This window comes from Oncorhynchus gorbuscha, linkage group LG10, assembly GCF_021184085.1.
Source record: "Oncorhynchus gorbuscha isolate QuinsamMale2020 ecotype Even-year linkage group LG10, OgorEven_v1.0, whole genome shotgun sequence".
Classification (NCBI taxonomy): Eukaryota; Metazoa; Chordata; class Actinopteri; order Salmoniformes; family Salmonidae; genus Oncorhynchus; species Oncorhynchus gorbuscha.
Window position 1 is genome coordinate 64,627,884 of NC_060182.1, and position 23,520 is coordinate 64,651,403.

Consider the following 23,520-nt stretch of genomic DNA (forward strand, 5'->3'; position numbering starts at 1 on the left):
CAATATCACCCATAATGAGCATCAAATGAGCACATTTTCAGGCTGAACAGTGACAGGTTAGTGTTAGTGGTTTATAGACGGTGCTTGGTTGACCTACCCGTGTTGCTGAGAATGAGGGGTGTTGTAGTTGGGGTGTGGAGGCTGGAGAGGAGGAGGGGTGGGTGTGGTGGGGAGAGGGGGTAGGGGACTGGGTCCAGAAGAGGTGTGGAGGGCTGGGGACCTCACATAGGGAGGTCTACTGCAGAAGGAAACAAGAGTTTGAGGGAAAGTGCGAAACAAACGGCATTAATTCAACCCAAGGAACACTGCAGTGAGGTGTGGTCAGTGCCTACCCTGTGAAAATGAATAAACAATTATTTTTTATATATACATTATCAATAATCATTTTGTCATCATGTTTTTTTCTCCATAATAAAATCTATTTCCCGAACTAGTTCTTACTACAGTTACTATGCATGTTTCTACCATATACTGCCAGCTAACGGACCCCAAAAGGCAGGCAGAGAGTTTCGCTGTCTTTCATGTGGCAATATGTCCCATTCACTATTGCACTCAAATACTACAGGTGAATGCGTATTGGAGTGAACAAAGTAATGGGACAGGCAGGAGGAAAGGCGCCGGGCTCGCTCCTGCCTGTGGACGTCACACGTCATCAGCCGCCTTTTGGCTATTACGTTCATTTTACTACTAGTTAAAGTAAGCTGATCAGAATGGCTAACATATTGCATCGGATTCTAGCTTAACCTGGGGGTGATAAGGAATGGAAGACCAACACCTGAGCTTAGGGACCGACATCAAAGGAAGGGACAGAAAACAACCCGATCATTTCAATCTGATTGTTATCAACGGAAAGACTGGCTCTGTGGCTGCGCTGCTAGCAGCCAACTCTACTGCTTCCCGTCTGCTGTTCTCCACCAGCGATAGCGTGCGGACAAGAGACAGCTACTGCCTATAGCACTCAACAAGCATGTGAAATCGGTGTCTCTCATCCAAAGCCAGATAGTTCTTAAGACATTTGGCAGCTCACGGATAGATCTGGCATTGAATGAACAACGGAGATTGAACATCAGCATGCACAAGGCCAAGGTAAAAGAGAACCGTGAGATTTTGAAAACCCTAGCTAATTCATGCTACACATTCTACCTATTGTAGGGATTTTCAATTACACTGACGTGCATTTCCGTGTTCTGCAGAACAAAGTGATGGATATGAGTTTCTGCAGCGACAAGACTTGATAGTTTCTATGAGTGATTCGAGCAGAAACGCAATGAACTGGGCCTGGCAGAAAGTGTAACCCGTAGTAAACGGGGTGAATTTACTACAACATACTGGACAATAACAATGTTCAGATGAGAGCCAGGTTTGAGCACTTTGGTGAACTTAATTTCCTTTGTTTAGATTTTATTCCAGGTCACTAAGCCATGTCACAAAAGTTTGACACCAGCAAACGAGAACCTGTTCAAATATGCCAAGTATTCATTAGACTTTTACATTTTTTATTTTACCTTTATTTAACCAGGCAAGTCAGTTAAAAACAAATTCTTATTTTCAATGATGGCCTAGGAACAGTGGGTTAACTGCCTGTTCAGGGGCAGAACAACAGATTTGTACCTTGTCAGCTCGGGGGGTTTGAACTCGCAACCTTCCGGTTAATAGTCCAAAGCTCTAACCACTAGGCTACGCTGCCACCACTTAAGGATGATCTTGTTGGATTGTACAGTTCACAAATGGTACGAGACAAATCCCAGAGGTGACAAAGTTAATGCAGCTGGTCCTCACTATACCAGCCACAACAGCATCCGGTCCAAAAGGACGACGTTCATCCCTTGCCATCATCTCCATCGCATCGAGACCGAGATACTTATTATTATTTATTTTTTGTCACTTTTTATTGGTATTTCCTTTCACAGTTACAGTAAACAATGTTTGAAATACATTACATTAAACTAGTTGTTTTATACATTCAATATACCATAGGAACATACTTCTTGAATGAGGTAGAAATGTATACGCCCATGTGAAAATATTAAATACTTAAGTAATACTTTCAAAACAAAGCATACATTAGAAACAAAAAAGCGCACAGAAAAATAAAACATGGCCAGTCTTCAAAACGAAAAGAAGAATGATAATAATAACACAGGCTAATATTAAACACTCACAAAGGTAGATCAATGTAATACAAAGCTTAGGTAGGCAGTTCACTGTAGAGTAGAGGGAAATTGCAGTGTCTCTACATAGGTAAAGAAAGGTTGCCACATTCGGTAGAATTGGCAGAAAAACCCCCGTAGGGGTATATTTTATCTTCTCCAATTTACTAAAGTGTAAGACATCTTTAATCCACACATGAGAGGGAGGAGAGGGCAACTTCCACAGAAGTAAAATCAACCTACTTGCCAACAAACTCACAAAGGCTACAAAGTCAGATGTGTATTTTGGTAGTGTTATAGTATTTTTTAAATATATTTTTTTATTTATTTCACCTTTATTTAACCAGGTAGACCAGTTGAGAACAAGTTCTCATTTACCACTGAGTCCTGGCCAAGATAAAGCAAAGCAGTGCGACAAAAACAACAACACAGAGTTACACATGGGATAAACAAACGTACAGTCAATAACACAATAGAAAAATCTATATACAGTGTGTGCAAATGTAGTACGATTAGAGAGATGAGGCAACAAATAGGCCATAGTGGCGAAATAATAACAATTTAGCAATTAACACTGGAGTGATAGATGTGAAGATGATGATGTGCAAGTAGGGATACTGGAGTGCAAAAGAGCAAAAATAAATAACAATATGGGGATGAGGTAGTTGGGTGGGCTATTTACAGATGGGCTGTGTACAGGTACAGTGATCGGTAAGCTGCTCTGACAGATGATGCTTAAAGTTAGTGAGGGAGATATAAGACTCCAGCTTCAGTGATTTTTGCAATTCGGTCCAGTCATTGATGGTCGAAATTGTTTGAGATGTGGTTTGAATTTGGCGCCCTCTATTTTCACTGGTAGTTGTCATAACGATCCCGGTATCGGGATTGCAGCCATAACAGGTTAAAGCTTGGTCGCAAATGGGTCTTCCAAATGGACAATGACCCCAAGCATACTTCCAAAGTTGTGGCAAAATGGCTTAAGGACAACAAAGTCAAGGCATTGGAGTGGCCATCACAAAGCCCGGACCTCAATCCTACAGAAAATGTGTGGGCAGAACTGAAAAAACGTGTGTGAGCAAGGAGGCCTACAAACCTGACTCAGTTACACCAGCTCTGTCAGGAGGAATGGGCCAAAATTCACCCAGCTTATTGTGGGAAGCTTGTGGAAGGCTACCTGAAATGTTTGACCCAAGTTAAACAATTTAAAGGCAATGCTACCAATTACTAATTGAGTGTATGTAAACTTCCGACTACGACATCAACTTCCGACTTCCCAGTAAACATTTCCTTGTCCCAGGCTACTGTTGATTGCAAAGATGGAGGCCTTTTTAATTGAAGTAAAACAAAAGTTAGAGTATGCATATGGTGAAAAGCCTACAAGGCAGGGCTCCAGACTGCGAGCATTTAGTCACATTTGGCAACCCTTTGACTTGGCTGTGCAGGAAAAACATGTATTGGTTGCATCGGTGCGGGCTGCACATTCATTCACCTAATTAAAAACGTGCTATTTTTTAGAAGGCTAAAACCATGATTTGGCCAAACAGTAAAGTACGTTATCTTCATGAATCCTGTAATAAAAGTGTCTGCTTGCCTGCCCCTATGCCTGTTAGGCTGGGGCCTGCTGCTGTGTCGAGCGAGCTACTCTTTCTTTCCCGGTGGAAAAAATGCTCAGGGAGAAAGAAAAGTGTTCTGATTGTATAACATTTTTAAATCCAATTGCTGGGAAAACACAGCTCTCCTGTTGTCACAGATGAGGATAGGATGTTCTCATCTTTCTGTAGGTATACTTTTTATTGCTCAACTCTCAATTATGAGCTCAATAGCAACTACAAAGATATTTGATATGGCTTTGAGATACGAAACGTGAAATGCGCATTGGCCATTGTGATTGCATATGGATCGAAGGGGGGGGGGCAGAGTGGACAGTAAACAGCATACCTCAATGACCTGAAAAATGGCCAAGTCTACCTTGTTCCCTGCTTGTCTGAATCGCTTGGAAGTAACAAACACAATTCCTCCAACACCTATCGGGAACTGCTAAACTACACTACATAACCAAACGTATGTGGACTGGACACCTGCTCGTCGAGCATCTTATTTCAAAATCATGGGTATTAACATGGAGTTGATCCCCCCCTTTGCTGCTATAACAGCCTCCACTATCTTGGGAATGCTTTCCACTAGATGATGGAACATTGCTGAGGGGACTTGCTTCCATTCAGCCACAAGAGCATTAGTGAGGTCGGGCACTGATGTTGGGCGGTTAGGCCTGGCTCGCAGTCAGCGTTCCAATTCATCCCAAAGGTGTTCGACGGGGTTAAGGTCAGGGCTCTCTGCAGACCAGTCAAGTTCTTCCACACCGATCTCGACAAACCATTTCTGAATGGACATCACTTTGTGCACAGGGGCACTGTCATGCTGAAAGAGGAAAGGGCCTTTCCCAAACTGTTGCCACAACGTTGGAAGCACAGACTCATCTAGAATGTCATTGTCTGCTGTAGCGTTAAGATTTCCCTTTACTGGAACTAAGGGGCCTAGCCCGAATCACGAAAAACAGCCCCAGACGATTATTACTCATCCACCAAACTTTACAGTTGGAACTATGCATTTGGGCTGGTAGCGTTCTCCTGGCATCTGCCAATTCCAGATTTGTTCGTCGGACTTCCAGATGGTGAAGTGTGATTCATCACTCCAGAGAACGCGTTTCCACTGCTTCAGACTATTCTCAATTGAATCTTGTCTTGACTAATATGTCAAATTAGTTTCAATTTAGAATGGCACATTACCAAATGGGCAGGAACAGGGGCAGGGGAAAAAAAAACATCAGTATGAATAGCCAATAGAGGCCGCTTTCCCGCCTGTTCGTTTCTTCAAATCAAGCCTGGTAGTCTACTCTCCGGTTATTTCACTCCAAGCATCAACCACTGTTTGAGGAGCATGCCTGACTCTCGCTCTGCGATAGGTGATATTCCGTCCAAACTCTGTATGCCATGGGCTCTCTAACCCTGTTCCTGCAGCTACCCAGTGCTTAATTTTGGAAACCAAGTAACATGTTTTCACAAGGAAACATATTAAACTGTTGACAGCCCCTCTCTGCGCGCTCGAGAAAGGAATGAAGGAGAAAGAGGAGGAGATGAAGACACACAGCGGTGAGATTTTGTAACTAAAGGTAATGAGTCAGCCTATTAATTATGAAAATATTTAAAAAATGCCCTTTTACTAGGCTATTCAAAATAAAATAAAAATGCACTATGATTGTAGGCTAACCATAAGCCACCCTGCACAATCAATGGACCAATAGCATTGCTTAGGCCTATATATTCTTGCCTGGACATATTAGTAGAAAGATTGGAGCATAGCTTAAGGTAAACACTCCACCCAGTATGCAGAACAATACAGTACACACTCAAAGACTAGAATTTGCTTAATTTTGGAGCATAGGCCAGACCAATTGTGCACTAAAGACATAAGAACTTTTCTTAAAATTGATCACCACAGTGAGGTGAGTTTTAAAAGTAAGATAGGCCTACTGTTTTGATGAGAAGTGTTTGATGTGATTTTAGATTTCATTTGTAATTCCACAGAGTGGTCAGAAGAACAATAGACCCCTGAATACCAGACCACAACCTGATGGAGGAACAATAGAGGCCTGAGTACCAGACCATCAGAACCTGATGGAGGAACAATAGAGCCCTGAGTACCAGACCATCAGAACCTGATGGAGGAACAATAGAGCCCTGAGTACCAGACCATCAGAACCTGATGGAGGAACAACAGAGCCCTGAGTGGAAGGCCATTAGGACCTGATGGAGGGACAATAGAGTCCTGAGTGGAAGGCCATTAGGACTTGATGGAGGGACAATAGAGTCCTGAGTAGCAGGTCATTAGGACCTGATGGAGGGACAATAGAGCCCTGAGTAGAAGGTCATTAGGACCTGATGGAGGGACAATAGAGTCCTGAGTAGCAGGTCATTAGGACCTGATGGAGGGACAATAGAGCCCTGAGTGGAAGGCCATTAGGACCTGATGGAGGGACAATAGAGTCCTGAGTAGCAGGTCATTAGGACCTGATGGAGGGACAATAGAGCCCTGAGTAGCAGGCCATTAGGACCTGATGGAGGGACAATAGAGTCCTGAGTAGCAGGTCATTAGGACCTGATGGAGGGACAATAGAGCCCTGAGTAGTAGGCCATTAGGACCTGGTGGAGGGATGTGATGTGATTTTTGGATAGAGGTCATCTTAATGGGAGATTTTAACATTAATTATGAAAATCCTCAAACGGCTCACTAATACCTTTGACCTTACACAGCTATGACCTTTTCTTCTAAAACACAGATTAATCTGGTGTTCAGTAATAAACCAGCGAGAGTGACAATCATTCAATATTGTTACTGGGTTGTCTGACCATAATCTGACACTCATAGCCAGAAAGCGTTCTAAGAACAGGTTTAACTTCTCTACTGAACAGGTTTAACTTCTCTACTGAACAGGTTTAACTTCTCTACTGAACAGGTTTATCTTCTCTACTGAACAGGTTTAACTTCTCTACTGAACAGGTTTAACTTCTCTACTGAACAGGTTTATCTTCTCTACTGAACAGGTTTAACTTCTCTACTGAACAGGTTTATCTTCTCTACTGAACAGGTTTAACTTCTCTACTGAACAGGTTTAACTTCTCTACTGAACAGGTTTAACCTCTCTACTGAACAGGTTTAACTTCTCTACTGAACAGGTTTAACTTCTCTACTGAACAGGTTTAACTTCTCTACTGAACAGGTTTAACTTCTCTACTGAACAGGTTTAACTTCTCTACTGAACAGGTTTAACTTCTCTACTGAACAGGTTTAACTTCTCTACTGAACAGGTTTAACCTCTCTACTGAACAGGTTTAACTTCTCTACTGAACAGGTTTAACTCTCTACTGAACAGGTTTAACTTCTCTACTGAACAGGTTTAACCTCTCTACTGAACAGGTTTAACAGGTTTCTCTACTGAACAGGTTTAACTTCTCTACTGAACAGGTTTAACCTCTCTAATGAACAGGTTTAACTTCTCTACTGAACAGGTTTAACTTCTCTACTGAACAGGTTTAACTTCTCTACTGAACAGGTTTAACTTCTCTACTGAACAGGTTTAACTTCTCTACTGAACAGGTTTAACCTCTCTACTGAACAGGTTTAACTTCTCTACTGAACAGGTTTAACTTCTCTACTGAACAGGTTTAACCTCTACTGTTAGGAAACCGGATCAGCTCAGGATACCTAAGGCTGAATTAAATGATTTGAATACGCAATTAAGGGAATTAATTGGAATGGTCTTCTGTCCTATACAAATGTGGAAACTGACAGTCAGATGTTTCTATCCACAATCCAGACTACAATAAATGCCTTCCTAAAGAAAACCAAATCCAAACCTGGCCAAAAGAGCATTCTTCCTTGGCTAAATAGAGGAATCTGGAAACTGATGAAAGAACGAGACCATGACCTAAAAATAGCGCGGAAGTCCAAATTAGAGCATGACAGACATCGGTTTTTACCATGTTGAGAAATAATGTGATGAAAGAAATCAGACAGGCCAAGGCCAACTTTTTTATCAACATAATTGGTGAAGCTAAGGGAAATTCAGACCATAGTAACACTGCAGAAAGACTACAAATCAATGTGAATGGCAGTTTAACACAGGATGCAGGCAATATAGCAACAGCGTTCAACTCCTACTTTGTTGACTCTGTCAAGGTACTGACACAGAACCCCTCCACTGGTTTCTTGGTCAGTGACAGTGTGACACTCAACATGTCTTCACCATAAGGGAGGTTTCTGAGTCAGAGGTGAACAAGGTGATTAGCTCACTAAAGAACTCTAAAGAGTAAACGATGGTCCACCTCAGCAACAGCCCCTTCACAACCCACGCAGTTTGGCTTCAGAGCAAACCACTCGACAGAAACGGACAAAGGGGATGTTGTTGGGGCAGTGTTCATAGACCTAAGGAAAGACTTTGATACTGTTGACCATGAGGGTCTCCTCACTAAAACTGTCCAAGTTCAACTTTTCCCCGGATGCCGTGAGATGGATGAAATCATACCTCGGAGGCAGAACTCAGTATGTCAGAGTGAGCAATGACGCTACTGAGGCAGCTATCTATGTATCAGAGGACAAGCTCCAGGTGGTATCCAATTTTAAGTACCTTGGCATCATATTTTATTCCAACCTCTCTTTAAAAAGCAGGTTAAAAAGGCAACTCAAATAACCAAATTCAACCTAGCTAATTTCCGATACATATGAAATTGTTTGACTGTAAAGGCAGCAAAGCTGTAATTCAATGCTATGATACTCCCTCACTTAACATACTGCTTGACTAGTTGGTACCAAGCTTGCCGTACAAAATTAAAACCAATTCACTCTGTCTACTGTACAAACAGGCTCTCAAAGTGCTTGAAAGAAAGCCCAATAAACATCATCACTGTTACATCCTCAGAAAGCATAAGCTCATTGTCTTGTCCTGCACTGTTGGTTAAGGGCTTGTAAGTAAGCATTTCACGGTAAGGTCTGCACATGTTGTATTCAGCGCATGTGACAAATAAAGTTTGATTTGATTTGTCTTCAGGATCCTAAATGGCCTAACTCCGCCCACCTAGTACTTTTGTTAAACAGAAAAGCCAAAGCCATGGCAACAGATCCAGGTCTGCCGTGAGAGGTGACTGTACCCTCAAGGAAAAGCACTTTCAGATAATCTGCTTTCCCTGTGAGAGCTTCCCATGTCTGGAACACACTGCCACCAGACACGCGTAACTGCACCACCTATCACACCTTCACACAAAAGACATAAAGACATGGCTAAAGGCCAATCAAACTTGTGAACATAATCCCTAGCTGTGTATTGCCGCTTTCCATGTTATCTGTTGTACTGTATGTACGTATCTTGTGAGGTGTGTAAACACTGTCTGTTGCTTTTATGTATTTTGTTTTGTTGTTTTTTGTGCTATTGTCTGTCTGCCTGCTACGTGAGCTTGTCCTATGTCGTATGTATTGTTATTGTACTAGTTTTTAATAACCTGCCCAGGGACTGCGGTTTGCACTTTTACTGAAACATTGATGAATGTGCTCTGTACCTGTATAATTAACCTCAATAAAGTGTAAGTACAGTATTGGACAGTAAGGCTTTTTGAGATTTTTTTTACATGAAATGTACATGACTACTATGAGTGGGTATTATCTTTAGAGTTCGTGATATAGCTAATGTGTTTTGAGTTTCCACTTCCTCAGGTGGTGAATTAGCCCCAAATATATCAGCCTGTGACCTTAGAGCACATAACGATGCAGTCAAATTCATCTCTATTGACATTTTTGTTTTTTAAATAAAAATTTGGCCCTATTTTAACAGTAACATTTCTAAACAATATTGTCGGTGTCTATCAAAAATGCATGATAATCTCTCGATTAGGTTGCACATTATAAATGTGTAATCACATCACAAGATGACGAAACAACACACTTCTTCAATTCCATCTCAGTAGACTATAACACTTTTAATAAAGCTCTGTATAAGTCTTTAGAAGATGATAGGCCCTGAAAATAAATTGGTGCGACCAAATCATGGGCTGGTGCCACTAACTGAAAAGGAAAATGTTCGTCTAGAGCCCTGCTACAAGGGGAACGTCCCCCATATGGAGAAAGATGAGAAGAATGTTGGCACGGCCAAATGCAGGCTACGGTGCCACCCGCTATTCCGGTAGGATGCACTCATCCCCTCCCCTTTGTTTCTTTTCTCGTATTTTATAATCATTTGTTTTTTATCATTGCTATTTGTGTACGCCTATTAATTCATCCAAATGAGTTCTTTAAATATCAAACGTGTTTTGTTTCATTCTCTTTATCCAACATGCTATTGTGCCTACCCATAACCACAGCCACACTCTAGATGGACCTGGTTATTACCAAGGGCTTTCTATTGACATATCCTCCATTGTTGACGGTTCTTTATCTGATCACCATTATCTGGTCCATTATGCTATTCTGAGAGAGCAACTTGGCATATATCACAAGGCAATTAGAAATGCCAGACAGGCACATTTTTCTAACTTGATCACTAATAATCAGAATAATCAGAGAGTGCTCTTCTCCACCATCGGTGGCCTGACAAATCCTACTCCCGCAAACCTATGTGAACTTTCCTCCACATCTGAATGTGATGGATGAGTTTGCGGCCTATTTCAGAGATAAGATAACCAACATTAGGCTGAGTATTAGTCAGCCTAACACGCAAAGGCAATCTGGATGTATTTTCCCTGGTTGACACAGACGTGCTCAGGAAAGTGATATCACAAGCCTTCTACCTGCCTTCTCGATCCTATCCCCACCACCTTCTTCAAAACAGTTTTTAATTGCATATCTGAAGAAGTGAAGGCTATTGTTAATCACTGCCTGTTCACAGGCTCTTTCCCCACTGCACTAAAAACTGTTATGGCGAAACCCCTTCTGAAAAGTAATCTATATTCTTCAGCTCCTAGCAATTTTCTGCCAATCTCCAACCTTCCATTCTTAAGCAAAATTCTGGAGAAATTGGTTTTCAAACAGCTAAATGTTTTTTTAAGTGCCAACTGTATTTAAAAAAAAAATCCATTCTGGTTTTCATGCCCACCACAGCACAGAGAAAGCCTTAGTTGAAGTGGTAAATGATCTTAGAGCGAACACAGATGCCAAACAGCTTTCTGTTCATGTACTCTTGGGTTTAAGTGTTGCATTCGACACTGTTGACCATGATGTCGTTCTGGAAAGGCTGAAGAGGTGGCTTGGCCTCTCCGGTCCAGTTCTAAATTGGTTTCGGACCTATTTAACCGGTCAAGAGTTGTCGTCACCCTTGGTGAACATAACTCAGAGAAAATAAATATCACAAGTGGCGTTCCACAAGGTTTCAAATTTGGGTCCGGTACCGTTCAGTTTATACAGTATATGTTACCCCTTGGCAGCGTTAGAGGGAAAGTACAACATTGATTTTCACTGCTACGCAGATGATACACAACTTTACATTTCTGTGTCACCAGAGGATTTTAGCTCCAGAGATAAATTATTAGATTGTATAAGTAATTTAAATAGTTGGATGGCTCACAACTTCCTCCAGCTAAATCAAAACAAGACCAAGGTACTTTTTGGAGCCAAAGCACAGTGAGAGAATCTGGCCGCACATTTGAATTCACATAAAGATAAAATACCATGAAAAAAAACCTAGGTGTCATTTTAGATTCTGAACTTAATTTTGAATCACACAGTAGGAATGTGACCAAAATAGCTTTTTACTACTTGAGGAACATTGCCAAGGTGCGGCCGTTTCTCAGGCTGATACATGCTTTTATTACAAGAAGGCTTGACTACTGTAATGCTCTCCTGTCTGCTCTACCCAAAAAAGCCATTGGTCAACTGCAAAATACACAGAATTCTTCAGCATAAGTACTGACCAAGACGGAGAGCACATATTACACTGGTTTAAAGTCTGCATTGGCTGTCTGTGAGTTTTAGAATACATTTTAAGATTATTCTATTGGGTTTTTAAATCAAGCCACGATTTTGAACCCCAATACATGTCAGACATGCTTTTAAGTTATGTACCCAGTAGGTCCCTCAGGTCCTCTGGCACTGGCCTTTTAACTATCCCAAAGCCTAGAACCAAGAGGCATGGAGAGACAGCCTTTAGTTACTATGCTCCCAGCCTCTGGAATAGCCTGCCAGAGAACCTGAGGGAGGCCGAAACTCATTTCAATTAATGATATTCTGTACATAAATAGGGATACACATTCACAAGGCCACTTCAGCAGAAGCATTGGTGATTGGCCTCAGCCTGTCTGCATTGCTACAGAAGGCGAAGCCCCAAGCTGCTCAGTATGACCACTTCTGTTCCTCCTACCATTTTAAAGACTGGTCCATGTTTACAAATACTCCCAAGACAGGGTTCAGCCAGAGTTTACTGCCCACACACAATCCCACCCCTTCCTCCTCACATATCTGCCCTGCTCTGGGAAGCACTCACACATTAAACAGTCAAGCACACCAGCTAAATAACACCCATCTACCCATTCCCCATTCCATTTAGCATAAATACTGTTAGTACATAAATAAGTAGGGCCGGGACGATACCAGTATTGCGATACTCGTGAGTATCGTAGCAAGGAAACAAAACACAAAGCGGATTTAACTTAGGAAAACAGCCCTAATGTTGGAAACAAACATTATGTTGTCCTCCAGAGGCACATTTATTTTCAAAGCTATAGCTGTAGTGCATACTCAGGGAGAAAAAGGATTCACGTGCAGAGCGCGGCAGGTGTTTATTTTGCAGAAGGCAGGAATCGGTCACACACAGGTAGGCAAATAGGCAGGTGAATCAAAACTAGGACTGAAGGCTATAACTGGTTCTCACAAACGAGCTAGGAAAAGGCTTAGTAGAGTCAAAACTAACAATACCTCACAAAGGCACAAACAGAATGAACCGAACTAAATAAGGAGCTGATAAGACCAGGTGAGAAGCTAACACAGGTGAAATCTATGAACAAAAATGAGACAGGGCTACGTTCAAGAACACAATGAAACAGAACACAAGGCTGACGAAGAAAATAAATACAGAACCTTACAATAGCACACAACATTTTATACAGCAAGTTTTTAAAGGACCAAAGAGCTAGGTCTGCTTCGTGTTTTCATTTTTGCCATGGAAAAAATATTGCGGTACTGGTATTGTCCCGGCCCTATAAATATGTACTGCTTGATATGTGTCAAGGTTCTTCACAACGCTGCTTGTTGAGTTTCCTAAGTAGCTCGGTGTTGTGTTGTACATGTGAAGGGCATGTTTTGAGCACTTGAAATCTTGTTAAGTGTTTTCCAAGGCAACACAGTGCATCGTTGTTCATTGTTTTTTCCACTGCTACTCAGTCTCTAACACAATATTCCACTGGACATAATTTCACCAGAGAGGTTGTGCTTCAAATGACTTCCAGATAGATAGAAGCCCTACATCAGGGATCATCAACTAGATTCAGCCGCCGGCCGATTTCTTCTTAAGGGGATGGACGGGGGGGGGGGAACATAATTACATCATAATTACATTAATTATCTATCTATCTATCTCTATATATATATATATATATATATATATATATATATATATTTTGCTCAGAAAACATGGGGGGTCAAAAAAACTACCCGGGGGACAAATTCAGCCAGTTGGGGAACTCTGTCCTATATGAATCTCTTACTGCACTCTAGTATTAAACAATAAGAGATTTAATTGAAGGAGTTCCATGGCACAAAATGCTGCTCTATATCTCTCCACAGTTTGAGCATAGAGAACTACGCACTGAAGAGCGTAAAGCCCCAAAGTCTCTGTAGTGACATAAGTGAGTGATACCCTGTGCTCACACATTTTAGACTATTTCAGGGGGGTAGTAAAAATAGTCTCTTCTCCAAATAGAGTATTATTACTGGAACATTGCAGTAATGTGATCAGCCTTCTGCCCAATTCCTCTCCTCTTCTCTCTCTGTCTATCAATGTCACTCTCACACACAGATCACACTCGCACACACGCACACACACGCAAATCACACACAAATCACACATCATCAGAGAGACCACTGGTGAAAAAAATGAACATGTCATCTCACCTGCTCTGTACAGAGTTGACTGCGGCCTGCATAACGGAAGCGGCTGCCTCCTGGGCCTTGCGGTTGACGTTGCCCAGTGAAGGAGGGCCCATCCCTGGGCCTGCCGGCTGGGGCATACTGGGGGAGCTGGGGGCCATGTTGGGGTAGGGTCGGCTTCCCGCGCCAAGACTGCGGCCCATGGGCATGGGCTGCCCGGGACCCTGGCCGTGCATGGGGCTGCTGGCATTCATACCCAGGCTGTTGGTCATGCCAGGGCCGGGACCGCTGTAGTTGGCACTGGGGGGTCCCACCGTAGTTGGGTGGACGTGGGTAGTTACCTGAGGACAGAGGAGAAATAGAACATCTGGGAGTTAGCAGAGGCCAGTTTAACAATAACAGTACGTTTATCCCTCAGCATAAATAAAGTGACAGTTATGTATCTTATGCTAGTTCCATGTAGTCATTTTCTCTCATTCACTCTGCATCCATTGCAGAGGAGAACCTAAAGGCTTGGCACATAACGATACTCTTCTATACATGCTTTATGAGTCAACTGTAAGTTGTTTTAGATAAAAGCGCATGCTAAATGACCATAGCATTACAGTATGCAGCTACGGAGTCACAGCACAAGGATTATATTGTGATAGAAAATCAACATCATATGTGAAATAGAAGCAAATGTCAGATGAAACAGCTTAACTGACACATACATCATTACACTTGTGTCTCAATAGCCTCTGTAGAGTGTATCTATGCAATTGTGAATACAGTTGTTTGTTTTACTGAAGCCATTGATATATTGGCTGCAGATTTGACATCTATGGGAGGGGAGGGATGCTGAATCACCATGTGAACAATTGCAAAGCTTGAGTTTGAGAAACACTTGAGAGTCACTGTAATCTGCAGTAAAGGCTTTCTTCCTGCCCCAGCAGCCATAATGGCACCAGCCTTCCTAACGCACATTTGAACCCCTGCATTTAGGCTTAACACACTCCAGAACCAGCTGGAAAAGGAGTCACAAACATTCAAGAAAACACACACACACATGCATGCATGTGCGCACACACCACACACACACGGAAAATGTGGAGTCTCTTTTGTGAAGGGGGCTATTTATTTTGATTTGATTAAGAGTGCTTTAGTCGGAGCTCAAAGCCTAATCCTCTGAGAATATGTCTGGAAAAGGGGATCAAGTCCCTTTAAACCTGAATGAGGAAAGTTCAATGACAATACTCCGCGCATGGTACAGACTCCAAAAATGGAAATAGCTCTTGGTGTCCTCGAGCTGCTTCAGAGGAAAGACATTCCTTATGACGTAAGCCTGCGAGTCCAACAGAAAAAAAAGCTCCCCCGGAGACGGGATTTATATCGAATCAAAACAAGTCTTTCCCATGAAACTCTGCTGCTCCAGTTGAATTTGCCCAGAAAGTGTGATGAAATGTAGTGTAGCAGGAAATGTAGAGTGCCAGATATGTATCTGGGGAGTCTGGCTGATTTGGAACACAGTTGACACCTGTCAAGGGTTTTGGGGCCTCATTGCCAACTTTCCAAAAAAGGAACCGTTAAAAGAAAAAGGTGGTTGGAGGACAAGCACAGGAGGATGTATTAAAACATGGATAGGGTGTGTGTGGATGTGTGTGCGCATGTGTGTATATGCAGTGAGGCACAGTACCATTCCACTCTCTTTTCAGCAGTGACATTGTTGAGAACCCTGGGAATCAACTGTCTTGTGGTATCCTCCATCTCCTCCTCATTGTACTGTACGTGCTGTATCTGAAACGCCTGAGTCAGCGGCCCGCACCGCCCAGCTGCTGAACCCCAACACTGGTTGGGCTCTGGCTCTGCTCCATTGCTTTTCAGTGCTCTTTTTTGTGTGTGTGTTGTTGTGTGAGGCCCATTTGTGTGAGGCCCATCACTGAGGCCCATTTGGATATTCCAACTGGGTTTTTCCATCTTTAGCATCCAGGCTGCCAATCAGAAAAGAGCAAGAGACAGAGCCTGTGAAGTTTCCATAAAGGCTAGGCTTTCCTAATCTGCTGTGGTTTACACCTTAAACGCTACCGTGAGAGTCGTATGGACGAGGAAGGATCACATAGAAGTGGACATGTGTCCTGCACAGAGTTCAACAATCATACTGTTTTGACATTTAAGAGACTATCTTCAGTTTAAGAGCTGTGTTTAGGGTGACCAGAGATACACTTCAAGCAGCTATTTGAGCGAAAAATGTTGTTCGTATTCTAATTTTTGGGGCTTTTTTCAGGCGGACGAGAAGGATTTACTGTCCTGTGAGGTGTTCTTCTTCAGCGTGATAATAGTTAATTTCCAAGATGGCTGGTAATACAGCTGGTGCCATGCCAGGGTGCTACTTCAGGGGGGAGTAGTGGTGCCGCTCCCTGCTCCGCTCTGTTCTCTACAGCCACTGAGGGGCCCATCTCTTACCCAGAATACCACTACATGATCCAGGGCTGCTCTTCGGGGCCTCTCGTCCTCATTCAGACTTTTACACATCACTTACACACCTAAGCATCAGCTTTATCTGCTCCTTTTGCTGTTTAGGCACATTTACAAGCAAAACAGAGAGAAAAAGCGGCAGAGAGATCATTTCTCTTCCATACCTTACTATTCTCTGGACCCAACCATCCCTGCCGTCTCAGGCTGCGGTTGCCTTTGGGAGGTGTGGTATTTATAACCGACAGAGGCAGAGAGAGGACTGCGGTGTGATACCAATTACATGGAAATTCCAGGCATGGTCATGCATTCTGAGGCGCTGTTGCCGAGCTGTATTTAATCTCCACACTCCTGCGGGAAAAGGAGGACTGTGACCGAACAGATTACAGACACTGCTTCCTCAGCAGACTGGATGCAGCGTTGCTAACAACCGGCTCACCCATCCCTGGCTTTAGCAGGAATCTGTGGACTCCATCACTGAGGAACGTAACACAGATTACACAGCAGTAGTCTACAGCTGCAGGACATAGAGAATGGCCAGAGTTGCTTAGCTAACGTTAAAAACAAACTGTATAGTATGTTGCTGAACACAAACAAATGGGGGGCATGATGTGTTCTTTTGGAGAGAAGAATTATTGGTAAAAGTGATTTTTTTTCCCTTTTCGATTCCTCAGAAATTCTCTCAAATTCTCCCTCCCTCTCACCCGCCTGCCTTTCTCGCTCTCTTTGCCCTCCCTCCCTCTCTTCTGGCCCGAGGCCCCAGGTAGATCCTCTCAGAGCCACCTCAGCATCTCTCTCAGCAGGGCGTCTATGGTGCAGCAGGTACGGAGCACCTCAGGGCTCCGTACTTGGTCCAACCCATTTCCCAAATCCTTCACTGCCCCTGCGGCTCTCTGGGATTGAGCTCTCCTTTTACCAAATAAGGTAGAAGGGCTCAGCAAAGCATCCAGGCTCACAAACTGCTGTCGAAAGCATGACTATTACCAGTGGGGTACTTAACCTTGGAGCGGTGGGGGTGAGAGTGGGATGTTAGCTGTGGGAGAGGCACAGCAGGCTTTTCCTCTTTTCACTAACTCTGTCTTACAACACTCCACATAGCTCAGGTCTGTATCTACTGTAGTGTACATGGCTTATAGAGCACGTCTGCAGAGCAGCTGCGGGAACAACTGGAGGCACTTTAACAGAGCCTGGTATCAACAAACTGTACAAGATCATGCTGAAGAACTTGGGCCTCTTGTGTTTGAAAGGGGGTTCAAAGGGCGGTCAACATATTTTGTAGTTAAACATTGTAAGTGGTCAACCCAGATGCTGTACCTCATTGCGTTAGTAGAGAGGAGGTAGGTGGATTTCCTTGTGCTGACCTGAAGGTTGTAGTATCCTTTCCCTTGATAAAAGACAAATGCTGTCGCATTTAAGTTACACAATGAAACAAGAGACAGTTTTCATGTTCTTAGCCAGAGTACAAGCTCAGCGTGTCAGAGTGTGTCAGCGATGAGAGAGAGAGAGACAGAGAGAGAGAGAGAGAGAGAGAGAGAGAGAGAGAGAGAGAGAGAGAGAGAGAGAGAGAGAGAGAGAGAGAGAGAGAGAGAGAGAGAGAGAGAGAGAGAGAGAGAGAGAGAGAGAGAGAGAGGCTAGAGTGTAGAAAGAGAGTGTGTATTGGTGATACACACACACTAATGTGTGTTCAGTTGTTCACAGCCTGAGGCTTGGATCTTCTAGCAGTGCCAAGACTGGCCAAGAAAAACAGAGTGCAGGGATCAGGAACTTGGAGTGCGTTTCCATGTTGGTTTAATGGGCTAGTAATTTTGTGGCACGGGAAAGACGGGAAGCAGATGGAGCCATCATTAAGGACAATGAGCAGCAGCTGCCTGGCCTGTTCACCTCAGCTCAAGCCCCAGCCAACACAGGCCAGCCTGAACAGACCAGCCTGAACACACCAGCCTGAACACACCAGTCTGAACAAACCCTTTCATAACCAGGGCCCAGAGCCCACCCCACACCCCCACCACCAGGGCACTACAACCGCCTGGGGGATCCATGGACCCACTCCAACACACATGTTCCTCAGTGGGGGTCCTGTGTGCTTGTGTGTTGAGAGAGAGAAAATTAAAAGAGAGAGAGAGAGAGAGAGAGAGAGAGAGAGAGAGAGAGAGAGAGAGAGAGAGAGAGAGAGAGAGAGAGAGAGAGAGAGAGAGAGAGAGAGAAGAGTGTGTGTATGTGTGTGTACTCTGTCTTTAGAGTGTATGGGGGTGGAGGGGTTGGCTCGTCACTGGCGAGAACATCCCTACTGTCAGCTGTGCAGCGCTTCGCGCTCATCCGACTCCAGACTTTTTTATATTTCAGTTTTGTTCTGCCTCAGCCACTGGCTGTCATCCCAGCTAAGTCACATTAGCACATAAGAGTGGGAGGAGAGAGGCCAAATACCACATGCATTAGAGCTATTAATCAACATGGAACTAATGTCAGGGTCTCAGCGATATTAGAAAAACACACACATGGACGGTGCCTTCATCACAGTGACACAGAGCACACATTACTAATACCCCAAAATGTCCTTTGGTGCACATCCAGGGGAACTAAACACAAAATCTGATGCAAAGATATGGGAGTGACTGCTGCTTTCTACCGCCGCATAGAGAACCCTCAACTCGAAAGGACACTTTAATTGCAAAGAGGTATTCAAAGAATTTTTCCCACCAAGTGCTGAAATGGACTGGTGTGTTTTCGAAGACTTTCTGACCGGTGAAACAAGAGCCAGCATATCTGACAGGTTACTGGTTTAAAATTGACTTCATTCACACTATAACTTATAATACACAGTGTTTGGTCAAATTGAATGACCACAGACCATAGCTGTGTTTGAATACCCATACTAACATAATGTATACTACATACTTAATGAGTACAGTACCAGTCAAAAGTTTGGACACACCTACTCATTCAAGGTTTTTTCTTAATCTTCACTATTTTATACATTGTAGGTTAACAGTGAAGACATCAAAACTATGAAATAATATATATGGAATCATGTAGTTACCAAAAAGTGTTATTTATAAATATATTTTAGATTCTTCAAAGTAGCCACCCTTTGCCTTGATTAAAGCTTTGCACACTCTTGGCATTTTCTCAACCAGTTTCATGCGGAATGCTTTTCCCACATATATTGAGCACTTGTTGGCTGCTTTTCACTCTGCGGTCCAACTCATCCCAAACCATCTCAATTGGGTTGAGGTCGGGGGATTGTGGAGGCCAAGTCATCTGATGCAGCACTCCATCACTCTCCTTCTTGGTTGAAAATCCCTTACACTGCCTGGAGGTGTGTTGGGTCATTGTCCTGTTGAAAAACAAATGATAGTCTCGCTAAGCGCAAACCAGATGGGACAGCATATCGCTGCAGAATGCTGTGGTAGCCATGTTGGTTAAGTGTGCCTTGAATTCTAAATAAATCACTGACAGTGTCACCAGCAAAACACCCCCACACCATCAAACCTCCTTCTCCAGGCTTCACATTGGGAACCACACATGTGGAGATCATCTGTTCACCTACTCTGCATCTCACAAAGACACGGCGGTTGGAAACAAAAATCTCAAATTTGGATTTCCACTGTTCTAATGTCCATTGCTTGTGTTTCTTGGCCCAAACAAGTCTCTTCTTCTTATTGGTGTCCTTTACTAGTTTTTTTTCTCCAGAAATTCAACCATGAAGGCCTGATTCAGGTTCTCCTCTGAACAGATGTGTCTGTTACTTGAACTCTGTGAAGCAATTTATTTGGGCTGCAATCTGAGGTGCAGTTAACTCTAATGCACTTATCCTCTGCAGCAGAGGTAACTCCAGGTCTTCCTGTCCTGTGGCGGTCCCCGTGAGAGCCAGTTTTGTCATAGAGCTTGATGGTTTCTGCAACTGCACTTGAAGAAACGTTTAAAGTTCTTGAAATGTTCTGTATTGACTGACCTTCATGTCTTAAAGTAATGATGGACTGTTGTTTCTCTTTGGTTATTTGAGCTGTTCATGCCATGCTATCTTCCCACCCCCATCTTGTCACAACACAAATGATTGGCTCAAAGGCATTAAGAAGGAAATCAATTCCACAAATTAACTTTAACAAGGCACACCTGTTAATTGAAATGCATTCCAAGTGACTACCTTATGAAGCAGGTTGAGAGAATGCCAAGAGTGTGCAAAGCTGTTATCAAGGCAAAGGGTGGCCAACACTTTTTTTGGTTACTAAATGATTCCATGTGTTATTTTATTGATATCTTCACTATTATTCTACAATGCAGGAAATAGTCAAAATAAATAAAAACCCTGGAATGAGTAGGTGTGTCCAAACTTTTGACTGGTACTGTATGTATCTCACTGATCATCCCTAAAGCCAACACCTCATTTGGACCCCTTTCGTTCCAGTTCTCTGCTGCCTGTGACTGGAACGAATTGCAAAAATCGCTGAAGTTGGAGACTTTTATCTCCCTCACCAACTTCAAACATCTTCTATCTGAGCAGCTAACTGATCGCTGCAGCTGTACATAGTCTATTGGTAAATAGCCCACCCATTTACCTACCTCATCCCCATACTGTTTATATTTATTTACTTTTCTGCTCTTTTGCACACCAGTATCTCTACCTATACATGACCATCTGATCATTTATCACTCTAGTGTTAATCTGCAAAATTGTAATTATTCGCCTACCTCCTCATGCCTTTTGCACACAATGTATATAGACTCTCTTTTTTTTCCTACTGTGTTATTGACTTGTTAATTGTTTACTCCATGTGTAACTCTGTGTTGTCTGTTCACACTGCTATGCTTTATCTTGGCCAGGTCGCAGTTGTAAATGAGAACTTGTTCTCAACTAGCCTACCTGGTTAAATAAAGGTGACAAAAATAAAATAAAATAAAATGTACTACAAACTATTAGTTAATTTTAGTATACTTTAAAAGAACTGTATCCTTTCAGTTGAGCGTACTAGCGCCAGGCCTGTCCACTGGAAGTTGATGCTGTTGCTATGCAACCCCTTGCTAGCTTATTATCATAACAAATGACTAACTAGCTAGACATATTATAACTTTGGCTGTGTTCGTGACCTCACAACTGCAGTCAAGCACCCAAGCTAATTGGCTAACGTTGGTTAGCTTGATAGCTAGTACCAGACACAAATGAGAGAACACCTCACTCTGAACATTTTACTCGCACTAGCAGAGCTGGTTAGGCTGTTTTCATGTTATCCAGAGTGTCGGTGACTGTAACTATGCTGCTGGCAACAACTTAATTATGTTTTTTTTGCCAACGTTGACTGACACCGGCCATATTCAACAGGTGTTGTGAGTGTTCGTAAATTCATCAGTTATTCTGTGCTCTGGCACACTCAAATGAGAGTAGCCAGACCAAATGTACAAACACTAACCCATTTCTGAGGGCAACTTAAAAATACTGACCCCAGTAATAGCATTGAACAACATCACTGAGCTCAGAAAACACGTTTTATCAGCCGGGCCTGCCACGTCAATCGTTCATACTCTTACTGTATACCGGAGTTACTAACTGTTCTGTTATATACACTACATGACCAAAAGTATGTGGACACCTGCTCATCAAACATCTCATTCCATCTCATCCCTGCTAAAAACAGCCTTCACTCTTCTGGGAAGACTTTCCACTAGATATTGTAACTTTGCAGTGGGGACTTGCTTCCATTCAGCCACAAGAGCATTAGTGAAGTTGGGCGATTAAGGCCTGGCTCGCAGTCAGCGTTCCAATTCATCCCAAAGGTGTTCGACGGGTTGAGGTCAGTGCTCTGTGTAAACCATTTCTGTATGGGCCTCGCTTTGTTCACGGGGGCATTGTCATGCGGAAACAGGAAAAGGCCTTTCCCAAACTGTTGCCACAAATGTAGCGTTAAGATTTCCCTTCACTAGAACTAAGGAGCCTCGCCCCAACCATGAAAAACAGCCCCAGACTATTATACCTCCTCCAACAAACTTTACAGTTTGCACCATGCATTTGGGCAGGTAGCGCTCTTCTGGCATCTGCCAAACACAGATTCGGCCGTAGGGTTGCCAAATGGTGAAGCATGATTCAGTCCAATGGCGGTGACCTTTACACCACTTCAGCCATCACTTGGCATTGTGCATGGTGACCTTAGGCTTGTGTGTGGCTGCTCGGCCATGGAAACCCACTTATGAAGCTCCTGATGTTGCTTCCAGAGGCAGTTTGGAACTCGTTAGTGCGTGTTGTAACCGAGGACAGACGGTTTTACACGCTTCACGCTTCAGCACTTGGCGGTCCCATTCTGTGAGCTTGTGTGGCCTACCACTTTACAGCTGAGCTGTTGTTGCTCCTAGATGTTTCGACTTCACAATTACAGCATATAGTTGACCCGGGCAGCTCTAGCAGGGCAGACATTTGATTAAATTACTTGTTGGAAAGGTGGCATCCTATGACGGTGCCATGTTAAAAGTCACTTAGCTCTTCAGTAAGGCCATTCTACTGCCAGTGTTTGTCTATGGAGGTTGCACGGCTGTGTGCTCGATTTTATACACCCGTCACGAACAGGTGTGACTGAAATAGCCGAATCCACTGCATACATAGTGTAAAGGTAGATAAGTATAATGAAACAACAGCTGTAGTGCTCCTACCTTGGGGTCCATACTGGTTTGCCTGGGATCCCTGGGGTCCGTAGGGGCCACTGGAGTCACCCTGGAGGTAGGGCCTGGGCCCCATCCCTGGGTACATTTGTCCTCCAGGACCAGGACCAGGAGAGGGGTGAGGGGACATGGAAGGCCCTGACTGAGGTGGTGGTGTTGCAAACTGGGAGCCACACTGGTTTCTCTGCATGTTGGACATAAAGCCTGAAACCCACAGAGAGACAGCACTGACTACGGACTGTGCTTAAGAGTATTGCAGCCTATGTAGACACACATAAAGACACACAAACAAACAAACCTCCTTTCTGTAAAGAGTTAAAGATCCACTCTTTATGCAGGGTGAAACAGGTGACGCATCTGTTCTCTCCTAACCTCCCTCTAAAGCTGTGATTGGGTGTAGAGGGGTGATCCTGACAATACTATAATCCTCTATAATGTCTTTAGGTCTTGTTACTCGAAGATAGTCATCAGATTGTTCGTATGGCAAGCTGGCAGTGCATTGTGTGTAAGGCCGTATATACTGATACACTGTACATCGATAGGACTGGGTGACATGGAGGCCAGGGGAACAACCGATACACACACACACGCACAAAATCGACTGGGCTTTCTGATTTTGTGTGTGTGTGCGTGCGTGCGTGTGTGTGTGAGT

At 43.4% G+C, this 23,520-nt stretch overlaps 1 pseudogene; it reads right to left on the bottom strand.

Annotated features, from left to right (window-relative positions):
* Positions 1-23,520, bottom strand: part of LOC124046349 — a 228,665-nt pseudogene that overhangs the window by 27,156 nt on the left and 177,989 nt on the right.